We start from the raw sequence: 12,648 nt of genomic DNA on the forward strand, positions 1-12,648 counted from the left end.
AGGCATTTAGTCCACCTTAGGACTCAATCCATACTCAGTTAAGATAAAATTCAGACACTTTTATCCAATTTATCTTTGACATTTCTTTTCTCAATCTTAGAAAAGGGTGAACCACCCTCTGCAGGTGCCTACATCTCTCCAGTGACTAGGAGTGAGCCTACGGCAGGTTGCAAGTTCACACACCTAATTGTAGGTGTCTACACTTGACCTGCATGTCCTGACTCTTTTTGTAGGCACTGACAGTGTGGTTCAGTTGTTTACAGGCATCCAGAAGTGTTAGAGATACCTCGGAACATTAGACATATTCGCATAGGCCATGTTGTTTGTTTAGATTTACAGATTGCACTAAAAAAGTCTAGTGGGTCTAAAATATGCCTCAGAGTCACAAGAAAATCAAGGAGTTTCTTGTGTCATTTTGTACTTCAACACAGATTCTTTATTTGGTTAAATCTTCTTGAACAAACAAGGCTTTTCAAGACCTGACCTCAGACCAGACCCAGTGGAGAGGTTTCTTTTGATTTCCTTGAATGCTGCATTGTGTTTACAGATGGAATTTAGCTAGTGCTGTAGAAGACAACACCCTTTTGTTACGGTACAAGTCCAAAGAGGATATTTCACTTGGAGCTCCAGCACGTTGGCTAAACACTGTGATTTCAGTGCAGTGTACCTTATATTAACACGGTAAGGTTACAGCATCCTAACAGCATTGCCCTAACTGTGCTAGACTTATGAGGATGCATTGCCAGGTGCCATGCAAGTATCCGAATAAGGGTGGATTGGGATGGGATGATTTGTAGTTGATACTCTGTGAGTCAGCCTGGGCCATTCATCCATTCACAGGTTTCTCATCAGGTCTTTTTCCCTTATTTTTGTCTTGACATTGGCATTAATGGAAACAACTTCCAAAGTGGAGAAATCCTCCAGTAAATACTGCTGCAGATGAGTTCTGTGCATAGAACGAAGATGTTACTAACCCTGCAGTCAGAGATTAGGAAACATCCCTTTCAATTTAGATCTTACATGTTTGATTTTAACAAAACCATGAAATATGCTTTCTTTGTTTGCAAGTTCTGACTTATATAGAAGCACTCTCTTCCTTGAGATTTTTTTGTGTGTTTTGTTTTTGTTTTCCTGCTTGGACCTGAGCAGTAGCCAGTGAGGGCTGTTCCTCTCTGTGTGTGTGTGCGTGTATGCGTGTTTGTGAGCCCAATGCCATATTTGAAGTCTTTCACCTCATGCTTGTCTGACAGCTGACCAAGTACCGAAAGTGTCTGTCACAGACAGATTTTCACTGCAGTTCACAGCTAACATAACAGAGGGAGAGGGGAGGGGAAAGACAGTTCACAAAATGTATGAGGAAACGTGTCAGGAAGATGCAGGGATCTCTGTGCAGACAGAGCGTCTTTTGTCTCTCGGGCAGAATGACTCCCTGGCTCAAAGCCCGCAGCGAAGCAAGTAACAGAGCAGATTCATTACGCCCTAATGCTGCTACATGACAGTACATCTGGCAATTAAATTATAGACAAAGGTGGGCTCTCTCTCTATTATTTTTTGTAATCTCAAGAAGTTGCTGTTGTCTCACTGTTCAATAGCTTCTTTGTATTCACTAGATCTGCACACGAACCCCAAAATTACCTTACTTGAAATAAGTTACAGTTGCATTGCAAATGTTTCTTAAGATTAGTTTTCACTTCATTTCTAAAAGAACAAGGGCCTATTATTGATCAGAGTTATAAAAAACAGATGGTATTTTTCTTTTTTATATCAGAGAATAACATCACCATATTTAGGTATGAATGGTGAGTTTATTTTTTAACAAAGTTTTCATACATTATAGTCTAATGTCTGGTCTAAGCTAATCCTATAGAAGTCTTGTACTGATTAGACTGAAAAAGACACCAATGGAGCATGATTTAACCCACTCAAACAAGTTCAGAAAAGATGCTTTGCATTCTGGAAATGCTTACACTGCTCCATTGATTAGAGATCTTTGACACAAATATCTGTCTTACGGATCACTAAAGGAAAGGATCATGATTTCTTCTGAACACTCAACAAATTTTGACTTTTTAATGAAGATCTTGATTTTTCTACTTTGATTATTTCTTTTTCTTTTTTTGTAAGGCAATATGTAATTTTACTTTTTTTTTTATTTTTCTGAGTAATTACATAAAACTTTAAACAAGGTTAGGTAAGAATCTGTAAACAAAGAAACAAAGAGAAATCTCCCCCAAACCCATATTAAACATTCACACCAATCACTTTGATAGTTATTTACAGGTGGCATTTTGCACTTTCACCATTTTACTAATCGCTGTCTTCACCCAACTCCATGAACTGCAGGTCTGATAAATGTCTTATTTTCTTCTGAGGTCCTTGACACTGTGCTTTGGTAGTTGCACATCCCTGTGTCATTCAGCTGCAACATATTTAGTGGCTTGTCTTAGGAAGCAATGGCTTTGCTCAGAAATAGTTTATTGTTTCAGCAATATAAATCTCCATGAGCTTTGGTATGTCAAGGGGAACTCATTTGAAGTTACCCCTCTTCCAGGTGAGTAATTCCTTAAATATCCAGCCAAAGCTGAGGAATTACCATTGATTCTGTACTGATTTCCACAGCACCTGAGATTCGCACAGGTATACAGATTTCTTATAAAGGACCCCGCTGGCAACTGAAATAGAGCCTGAAAAGAAGAGTCTGAAGAAAGCACCGATTATTGATTTGATAGACTTGTGAACTATATGCTAGCTTCATTGGCAGTATTCTTCTCTTCTCAAACAACTAATTTGGGTTTAGAAGCATAGGGTTTTCCTAGTGTATAAAATGAACAGTAATTTTCAGATTTTGTATTTGCACAGTAAGCCCAGAAGAAAGGCACAGCACATAAACACAGTAAACACACAAACATGAGCCTAAATGATGCCAAATAAATTATGCTGACACAATTTTAGTTCGTAAGAAAGACAAGGTAAACAGAAATTTTTAAATGGAAGTACTGGAGTTAAGGCCTTATCTGTCTATGCTCTGAGGCTTTATCTACTGCATGTGTATATATTTATGTAAATAAAAAACTCATGGCTAGATTGATTTGCTCAGACAGATAAGTAAAGTGTTTTCTAAATTACTGTTTTTCTTGCACGTCTTATATTTTTTTAAAATAGAAGCTTTAAGGTACCATTTGAATGTTCTTTAACTATAGAACAGTATTACGTGACAACAAAGAAACTCCCAAAGCAAAAGCAACACATCCTTCCGAAGTCCAAAAGTAAGCAGTACATTTAAAATGTAACTGGTCTTCTACTCCTACTGTTTCTCATCCTGCACCAGTGACATCCACTGTTCATTTTAGTACACAGAGAAGAACAGCCGTCTCTGACTGTACTACAAATCAGCATGAATTTGGGGCCATAGGTTGACTACACACTACATGTACCTAACCTGGGCACTGTGAACTTAATGGTTTGTAATTTAAATAGTATTTAGAATACTTAATTATTTCTGTCTATCCATTGGATTTTTTTCAGTATGGGTGTTGTGGCTTCATACACACACTATAAGCAAGATATTTGCAAATTGCAGCAAGTGCAGCAGAAGTCCATGACGATAACTGGGGGCTGGAGTTAATGACATATGTGGAGATGCTAAGGGAGCGGCATTTATTCAGCTTGGAGAAGAGAATGCCAGAAAGGAATATTTAATTTATATTTCAGCAGGGGCTGTAGAGAAGAGAGATACAGATTATTCTCAGAGATTCATAGCAAAAATACGCAATGTACACATTGGTATAATTTGTAAATCAAAGTGGGATGAAGAGGTGCGGCCAAGACTAAGTCCCATTTAATGGTCCTTATATTGTAAGAAGTTTATGAGAATGGAAAACAAGAGCTTCATCAACATTAATGCTGAGGGAGACAGCAGTTTCCCACACTGATAAGAAGGGAAATGTTCAATAATGGCAGAAATATATTGGACATGTGTCTGGAGGAAACCAGACTACCATGACAATCATAGACACCCCAGGCGTTAATATGGATGACTTGGGTCCTTCTGCCTTTTTTCCTTCCCCGCTCTTTTCCACACCTATCTTGAGGAAGGGTGGATTCTCTTGCAGTCTAGCAGTCTAGAGATGCTCGTGGAGGGTGACAGTTACTGCTTATTCCACTTTCCTTCTTTTTTTTTTTTTTTGAGACAGTACCTGCTTGGGTAACTGCTGTATTTCTCCTCAACACTCTCTCCTCTCCATTTGTGTGACTTGCTTGCTGCCTGTCTGAAATAGCTTTAGTTATACAGGATAACCTATTTAGCAGTGCCCGTTAGTGGCATACATATGGTCCATGATGGAAACCTCAGGTTTATGTTCTTGAAAATTTCCATACACTGTTAACTTTCCCAAGCTGTCCCCACCTCTGTTCTGTGAAAAGTATGTCCTAAATCTTGTCATTTCCAGATCAATGGAGCATATGTCTTACTGAAAATCATATTCTGCCAGTTGTTAAAGTGTGCAGCTGACTTAAAACAGAGAGGTTGATTTTCTGGGGACTACTCAAACCTTGATCGTAAATATTCCTTGCTGAGTCAATTGACATTGACTATGACTGTAGGCAATTAATATGAACTTCCCAAATGACAGCCATTTTCTCTTGGTAATTTCCTTTTTTTTTTCTATGTCTCAGAAACAATTTCACATGGGCAGACTATGACAGGTTGCTATTGTGAATCTGGTGCAATGCTTCCAGGTATTCGTAATACTGTTTGCATTGCTAAGTGCTGTGAGGAAAAATATCGAAGTTAAGGGATTATGCTCTGCTGAAGCTGATTAAACAGTTCCTTCAGTTTGCAGAGTTATGACAAATAAAAACCTCTTACACACAAAACCAAGTTATCCAGGTTGTCTGTTAATTAAACAGATGTCAGTTTGCTTATATGTCAGGCTTCCTTTTTTTCTGTACTTCAGATCTTTGAATTTCTGCCTAAGCAAAAGTTAGGAGTGTGCTCTGGCATAACATTTGCCTAGATGATAAGAAAATGTCTTACTTTGGCTCTTCTAGAATTAAAAAGGGTGTCTTACATAAAAAAGAAAATGTTGGAGAAAAGGATGTCATTCCTTTGTTCTGGTTTTCATCTTATTCATAAATACTCCATCGAAAATGCATCTATAAAGTACTTCAACAGAGAGTATAATTCATCTGACCTAAATTAATCTTCTCACCTTAAGGATCTAATTGAACAGGTTGTTTAGGCTTCCTATGTGGTAGATGGAGAGAGACAGAGACCTGTGAGAGGGATATTCATCACATCTTTGTAGAGGCATCTCTGAAAAGTAGCATAAAACATTTTCTTCAAGAGGTTCACTTTATCCAGTGATAACAGACATACCAGATTGGATCAGATCCTTCATGTTTAGAAATCTACACTTAGGCAAGATACCCTGAATTTTTGTTAGGAGTTTAGAAAAGACATTGCAGACTCTGAGAATTATATTGTGATGAAAAGTTGGAAGCAACTTTGTAAAAGCAGTGTCTGTCTTGAGTTTTCTCAAGTGATACCACTGAGACAAAAATAAGATTATGAGCGTCAAGCTATTTTATTAGGGGATTTGATTGGCATGCAAGGATGGTCAAAGGGGAAATATGCCTAGATATAGGTAGCAAGACTCAATAGGAAATAAAGGCTAACTACAAGATGATATATTGTAGGTAAATTATAATACAGCCATACTATAGTTATATAGTAGGCATATATTTTTTTTTTTTTTAATTTGGAAAAGTGTTCTTGTTACAGAAATTTTCTATTGTACCACTAAGGATTAATCTTTCCTATGTGAATTATATAACTCTCTCAAATCAAGTATTTTTGTATCTCAGTGATGGATATATAGGAACTAGTACAGTGCTCTTGGACATATGGGTGGTTGCAAGAATATCTCTGTTTTTGTTGTGAGCAAGCGTCTTCATACTTGCAAAAAAACATCTGAAAGGAAAGGGGACATGCAGCTAGCATGGATTATATTACAGTTAGCATTAGCTATGGTCTTTAAGTTTGTAAGGCTGTGTCTCTCCTGAAACCCAGAGCTGTGGTTATAACCAGGGCAGGAACAGCTGAGGTGGTTTTCATCTCTTTAGTTTGGGTGGATGAAACTGAAGAGACTGTTTTCTTAACTCAGCTGCTCCAGGCCAGTAGGATGAGTATTTCACAGTCATCTTTAACCTTTTTCATGTACAGAAGAGAACGGATTAATTTAGCATCCCCATGTTAGAAGTTATGTCTGTGTTAGGGGTGTAAGTATGTCTAATAGTCATGTCCTGGAGGAATGATACCCTAGCTCCAACGTGTCCTGCTGATGCTCTCATTTAGTGAGGGAACTGTGAAGGGATGGCATTGCACATATGAACAACTAGTTGGCTTGGGATGGTGCTTCTGGGTAGGATAGGGAAAAAGGGCAGTGTCAGAGAACACTGAAGGGAAAGGGAAAGGAAGGATTTGCCATCTCCAGCTCTGCCTCAGCCACAATCATCTCTTTGTCAAAGGCCTGGTTCCCCCTTCTATTCCTCCTTCAAGCTTTACCAACGTCTCAGTTCTCTCACAAAATTCTGTTCTGCCAAGCTAACCAGCAAAATGAGTCTCTGTGGCGCAATTGGTTAGCGCGTTCGGCTGTTAACCGAAAGGCTGGTGGTTCGAGCCCACCCAGGGACGGCTTCCCCTTCCCTGCCCACGGCAGGGGGGTTGGAACTGGACAATCTTTAAGGTCCCTTCCAATTCAAACCATTCTATATTCCTTTACATAGAAAAAAAAATAATGTCTGCAGCCACTCCACTGGTATCAGCTCATTTGACACTGCTTTTCTAACAGTGGGATGAGTCCACAGGAGCCATCACATTTGGGCATTGGGAAATCATTGCATTTTCAGTCATATCAATTACCATTTACCACTTTTATTCTTGAAAGTGATATAAACAAAGCAGCATGTCTGTTCTCCCTGCTTTTTAAAAAGAGGCATCTTCCCAACATATGATGCAAAGAGTGTCATATTCACAGACACTCATGCACTGACCCAGTACTCCACCAGTCCAGGGATGGGTGAGTGAATTGCTGCACTCTTACACTGCTGCTCTTGGAGATCAGTGAGAATAGCGCTGCAGCAATAATACCAACAGAGAATATAAAAAGGAGTTGCTTCTTTGGCATGGATGTCACTTCCAGAAGTAGGACAGTATGACTCAGTTGCATATATTCAGCTGGCTAGAATATAGATGACCACACCTCATCTGGTCAAACCTATGCTGCCTTTACAGACAACAGATTAAAATAGGGGTTTGAGGGGAGTGACCTCAATTTAAGGTACAGATAAAATAGATGAGATGTTCATGTTCTTCATTGGCTTTAGTCACAGTCAAGACTATCTTAGGTGAAGGTGTCAACACTGTGGACAGAGGGGCTTCTCCATGCATAAGCATCTAGAGCAATCTGAGATGTTTCAGGGCATCCAAGACACCCATGGCATGGGTCTGACAGGGAAGGGAGATGTACAGAAGATCCACGGCAGCTGGATGCTAGATAGGACACCTCTGCTTAAAATGACACTACATGTATATTTTTAATCTCATCCTATTTTTCCACTGGTAACAACAGTAACTTTGTCATCTTGCTCAGATGTACATACTATTTTGTAGATACTCAAACCTACAGTATCAGTGATGAATACTCCCCTTAAAGTTAGATGACCTCAGTCTCACTCTTACAAGTGTATCTAAATTCAAGGTCAATATGTCTGAAAGTACCTATTAGCAAACGTAGCAATGTTCTTCTGTAGTCTAGAACGGACGTAGGCATTTTTATTCTTCTGTGTGTGTAACACAGATATTATGTTCTGTTTACTTCTTTGATCCACAGTCAAGCAGTCATGGAAAACAGTCACAATGATTTACTCATATTTGTTCTGAATTTAAAAGGCCATAACAGTTAATCCCTTCTCAATTGACATAGCAGGTAGTCTGTTATGTACTGGATATGAACACATTCAGTAATACAAACATGTGTTGTTTAAAGCAAACAGACAAGTCAAATCCCCTTGTCTGAACTTGGAACAGATGAGCCAACTCAACATTACCAAACCCACATCAAAACTTCCCTAGAGTTACTGTCATCTATTCACTTACTGCTTAATCTATGGTTGCAACATGAGGACAGTTTCTTCAATTTTTTTTTTTTCAGGTAAGGTGTGTAAGTAGAGCTTATTACATTTCTTCTGAAATTTTCAAATGACGTAGAGTGGATTAAAATCTTTTCTTTATATCTATTCCAAAGAGGACAAGCAACTTTTCTTCCCAGTGCTGCAGTTGCTACCAAAGGGAGAAACGAATATCTAATGTCTATATAAATTTCAGACAACTGAACTCCAAATTAAAATCCTAGGACTGGCAGAGAAATGCTGGTCTCACTCTTTTCCATAGCCTTATCTGTTCTAGGGAGAACTTAATAGTAGCACAATTCAATAGGTTCTGAAACTGGGTGCATATACTGATAGCAGTACTGAGCAATACCTAGATGTTGCAAAGTAGTAAAAGCTCGGCACAATTCTGGGAGATATTTCTGCCTTTGTAACCACTATTGGCAGTGCTTACACAGCAAAGGTTGGTTCTCCTAATGCAGGATAGTTTTTATAGTTCAAATAATACCGGGGACAGGTTTCCTACTGCTGTCCTGGATGTTGTTGGCCCATTAAATGTGAAGCCTTGGGTTTCATCAAACTAGTCCTGTACTGGAGATGGTCATGAGGCATGTACACTTACATAGTACAGATTTTAACCATAGGAAAAGTGTAGACAATACACAGTAAGAGAGTTTGCTTGCTTTTGTCAAGGAAAAGTTATGAAACCATTCAGGCATCTCCAGAGTTAAAGGGAACGGCATGCAAATGAGACAGAGCAAGTGCTTCAAAAACATTTTGGACTCAAATGTCCTTAGCAACATTAAGATCATTCTTGCTTGCCTATATGTACATTAAACACTTCAACCTGACTTTCATTTATACCAAAGTTTCTTTCATCTGCTGTGACAGCTTATAGAGGACTTCAAGTGTGAGCAAATGTATTGCTGCTATCCTATCTCACCTATTTACATTGCCAGAATCACACTTTGTGACTCTGTGTATGTGAGGATCTGACCCAGTACTTCAAAATGATTAACCTGTAAGGATTTTAGTATGAAATAGTTTAAACCTTGACACTTTCCTGAATCTCTTTATCAATGCCCAGAGTCAATCAGGTAGACCTCATCTTTGAAGGGAGGCTTTCTCTTCATCCCTTTCTGACTCTTGCTTTGCCCCAGTGTCCCACTTCTACCTTAACTAAGGAAAGCAAAATTCTTGCTGGCAGCAGATATAGACTATTAGCCTTCATAACTGGTCAGTGCAGTGCATTTTCCTACTCTGGATTTAGCAGCTTAGTTAGCTGTCTGCTGCTTTACATTCTCTGCACCAGGACATCAAATAATTCATAGAATCATAGACTCATAGAATGGTTTGGGTTGGAGGGGCCCTATAAAGGCCATCTAGTCCAACACCCCCTGCAGTGAGCAGGGGCATCTTCAACCAGATCAGGTTGCTCAGAGCCCCGTCCAGCCTGACCTTGAATGTTTCCAGGGTTGGGCATCGACCATCTCTCTGGGCAACCTGTTCCAGGGTTTCACCACCCTCATTATAAAAAATTTCTTCCTTATAGCTAGTCTAAATCTACTCTCCTTTAGTTTAAAACCATTACCCCTTGTCCTACCACTACAGGCCGTACTAAAATGTCTGGCCCCATCTTTCTTGTAAGCCCCCTTAAAGTATTGAAAACAATTCAGAAATCTTGTGCTTTTGAAAATAATTTTGTTATACTTCTGCTCCTCTTTTCCCTGTATACAAAAGAACACCAAGAAGCTTAGATCTATGAGGGATCTATGAGGAAGACCGACAAACAAACAAATATACTTTTGCATTGTCTTCCATATTTAGAGCTATAAGATAAAGTGTACTTCTCTGCCTAAGGTTTAGCATTCTTTGCAGCTTCTTCTTTTCACACATTATGAAAATATGGGGCAAGCAACACAACTAATTAAAAGGATAAAATAAACTACAGAAGGGAGTTTGTCTGCTTTGATGGCTTTACCTGAAGTTAAATGTAGATGCTGATATTTTCAATACCTATTACTGAGAACTGTGTGTCTAAACTCGGTTGGACCTGTTGAATTTCTTCACCCAGTGTGCACAGGTAGTTCAACTGCCTGCAGAACAAATGTTTAAAATTGCTTATGTCTCCCACGGATATCATGTATTTGTCTAAATCTATAAAAGCTGGCCACATAATCATGTTTTTCCCTAAGCAATCAGATCCCCAATTATAGATATCTAATCTTTTAGAAGAAACTTTTTCTCATTTGCATAGTGTACCAAATGTCTCATGAGATATAATGATAAACTCTTACCTTTAGCTAACTGATTGAATTTTTAGTTAATAAATACTGAGCTAAACCCATGTTCCTCAGTTACTTGTCAAACTGGTTGTTGATTTCAGTTCAGTACTATTTGAGGAACTGCTTACTGAATAAAGAAAACTTCCATACTAGCACAAATTTCCAGCATTATTGGCTAATTAAGGCTTTGTCTACACTGGCAGCTGGGGACTTTAGGCAATCTCATGCCCATATGCACCAACCATTTACATTGTAAATCTTTTGGCTAGGTCTTAAGTGACAGTCTTGCCTGATGCTGCAAAAAATGTTGGCACGAGGCTGATCTGACCCCTTCATATCATGTGCTTTGAAATTATCTGGGCACACAATCTGTAAGCACTATAAATCGATCTGCTGCAATCCCACAAGTCCCTGTTTTTGACTTCTTGCAGTTCCTGAAAACCCTTTCTTTTTTTTTTCTTTTTTTTTTTTTTTGCCATCCATAAGTACAGAAAATCTCAGAAAAAGACAGACAATTCAGTCAATTACTAAAAGAGCTCAATTTCATATATTTCATATGGTGAAAGGGAAACTGTGATTCACCTTAGCCTTTACTCAGGTAATACGAAGTATCAGATACATGATTTATAGACCCTGGGAACAAGGCAGCAGTTAGGTTCACTGTGGACAATTCAAAGTTGGTCATAAATATCAGATTAGATTTCCTTTGTACAAGATCATGAAGACAATGCTTCAAGGTAGCTCATGGCAAAGGCATAACATTTAGCAGGATAAAATAAAATTTACCTTGCAAACTTTTTTATGCACAGATTTTTCCAAGTCTTACTTTTTGCGAAGGTCTTGCTTTCATTTTGTGAGCACCTAAGAACAAAGTGAGCCTTTGACTTATATATACATGCAATAAATACTAAAGAAAAATATTTTCAAGACTAATAGTCTTGAAAACACAAGGAATGATACAATTTCTCAGACCACTCAGAAAGCAGCCTGTTTTATTGACTCCAAAATGGCATTTTTTTTGCCACTCTTGGTATATTGTTTAGTGGCTAACTAGTTTCAGCCCTTATTCTGTACAGTTCCTCTACTTTTTCCTCCAGATCTTCTGCATTTCTCACCATTATCAGTACTACTTATTCTTCTGATTAAAAGGATGAATGATGATTTATAATATCTGCCTTCTTGACGTCTTTCAGCTCCACAGAGTAGGACATACATATCACAGAATCATATAAGTAGTACTATCCAGCCTAAATCCTGACTAAATTAGAACCAGATCTTAGATTTGTTGCACAAAGTCTCCCTTTTCTTAGGCAGAAGTAAAGGAGCTCATACTGGGGGAGGTAGATTTTTACACTAAGAGAATAACATCCTTTTCAGGAGGTACTGAACTTCCAGATGAGAGAGGAAAGCATGTAGGGTAAGCAGACTGGTTTGTCCCCTTCAGAAATCTGTCTAATTCACTAGATAACAGATTATATATCCATATAAGTAACCTATCCGTTCAGCTATTATATTGTTGATTCACTAAGTTGCTTCACTAAAGATATGTTTGTAGCAACCTGTAATAGTATATACCTACCTGGTTATTGTTGTTATTGGTTCTTGCAGTATGACTGGTTGCTATTATTAACTGCTGCCATACCCCTAATTTCTACCATATTATTGATTGCTGATAGAACTTGTAATAACTCAATGTACGTATGATTATTCACTCTATTAACCATGGGTCTACTTGCTAGTGGTAATTTTGTGGTAGTATACCTGCTAGTGGTGATTATTTGTGTTAATCTCTAATAAAGCAGAGAAATTTAAAGAATAAAAGCCTCTGTACCCTTATGTATTACAGAATCCTATGAACCCATGGTCACAATCTCTACACACCTGTGGGCTGGGTAACCCGTTAGGTCGTGATAGATTGACCTTGTGTCAAGAGATGCAAAGAATTTCCCTCCCTGAAGTCAGACTCCTCAGCATTGAACAAGACAGTGGCAGGCCAGATTCTACACAGTTTTAGGAGTTTGTTGTTATTGCTTTATCATACAACAACAATAACAAAAAAAGAACAATGAAAATGAGCAGCCATGTAATCTCTGATACATGATTTGGTGGTCTGGAAGACACAGAATCTCAGAATCAGAGAATGGTTGAGGTTGGAAGACATCTTTGGAGGTTGTCTTGTCCAACCCCCCCCTAC

General features: G+C 38.5%; 1 non-coding gene across 1 annotated transcript; it reads left to right on the forward strand.

Annotated features, from left to right (window-relative positions):
- Positions 1 to 6,620: 6,620 nt before the first annotated feature.
- Positions 6,621 to 6,694, forward strand: TRNAN-GUU (transfer RNA asparagine (anticodon GUU)). Its single transcript has one exon. It is a non-coding gene; the product is annotated as a tRNA-Asn (tRNA).
- The last annotated feature ends 5,954 nt before the right edge of the window (positions 6,695 to 12,648 follow it).

Source organism: Phalacrocorax carbo, chromosome 3 (assembly GCF_963921805.1).
Source record: "Phalacrocorax carbo chromosome 3, bPhaCar2.1, whole genome shotgun sequence".
In the NCBI taxonomy this organism is placed as follows: Eukaryota; Metazoa; Chordata; class Aves; order Suliformes; family Phalacrocoracidae; genus Phalacrocorax; species Phalacrocorax carbo.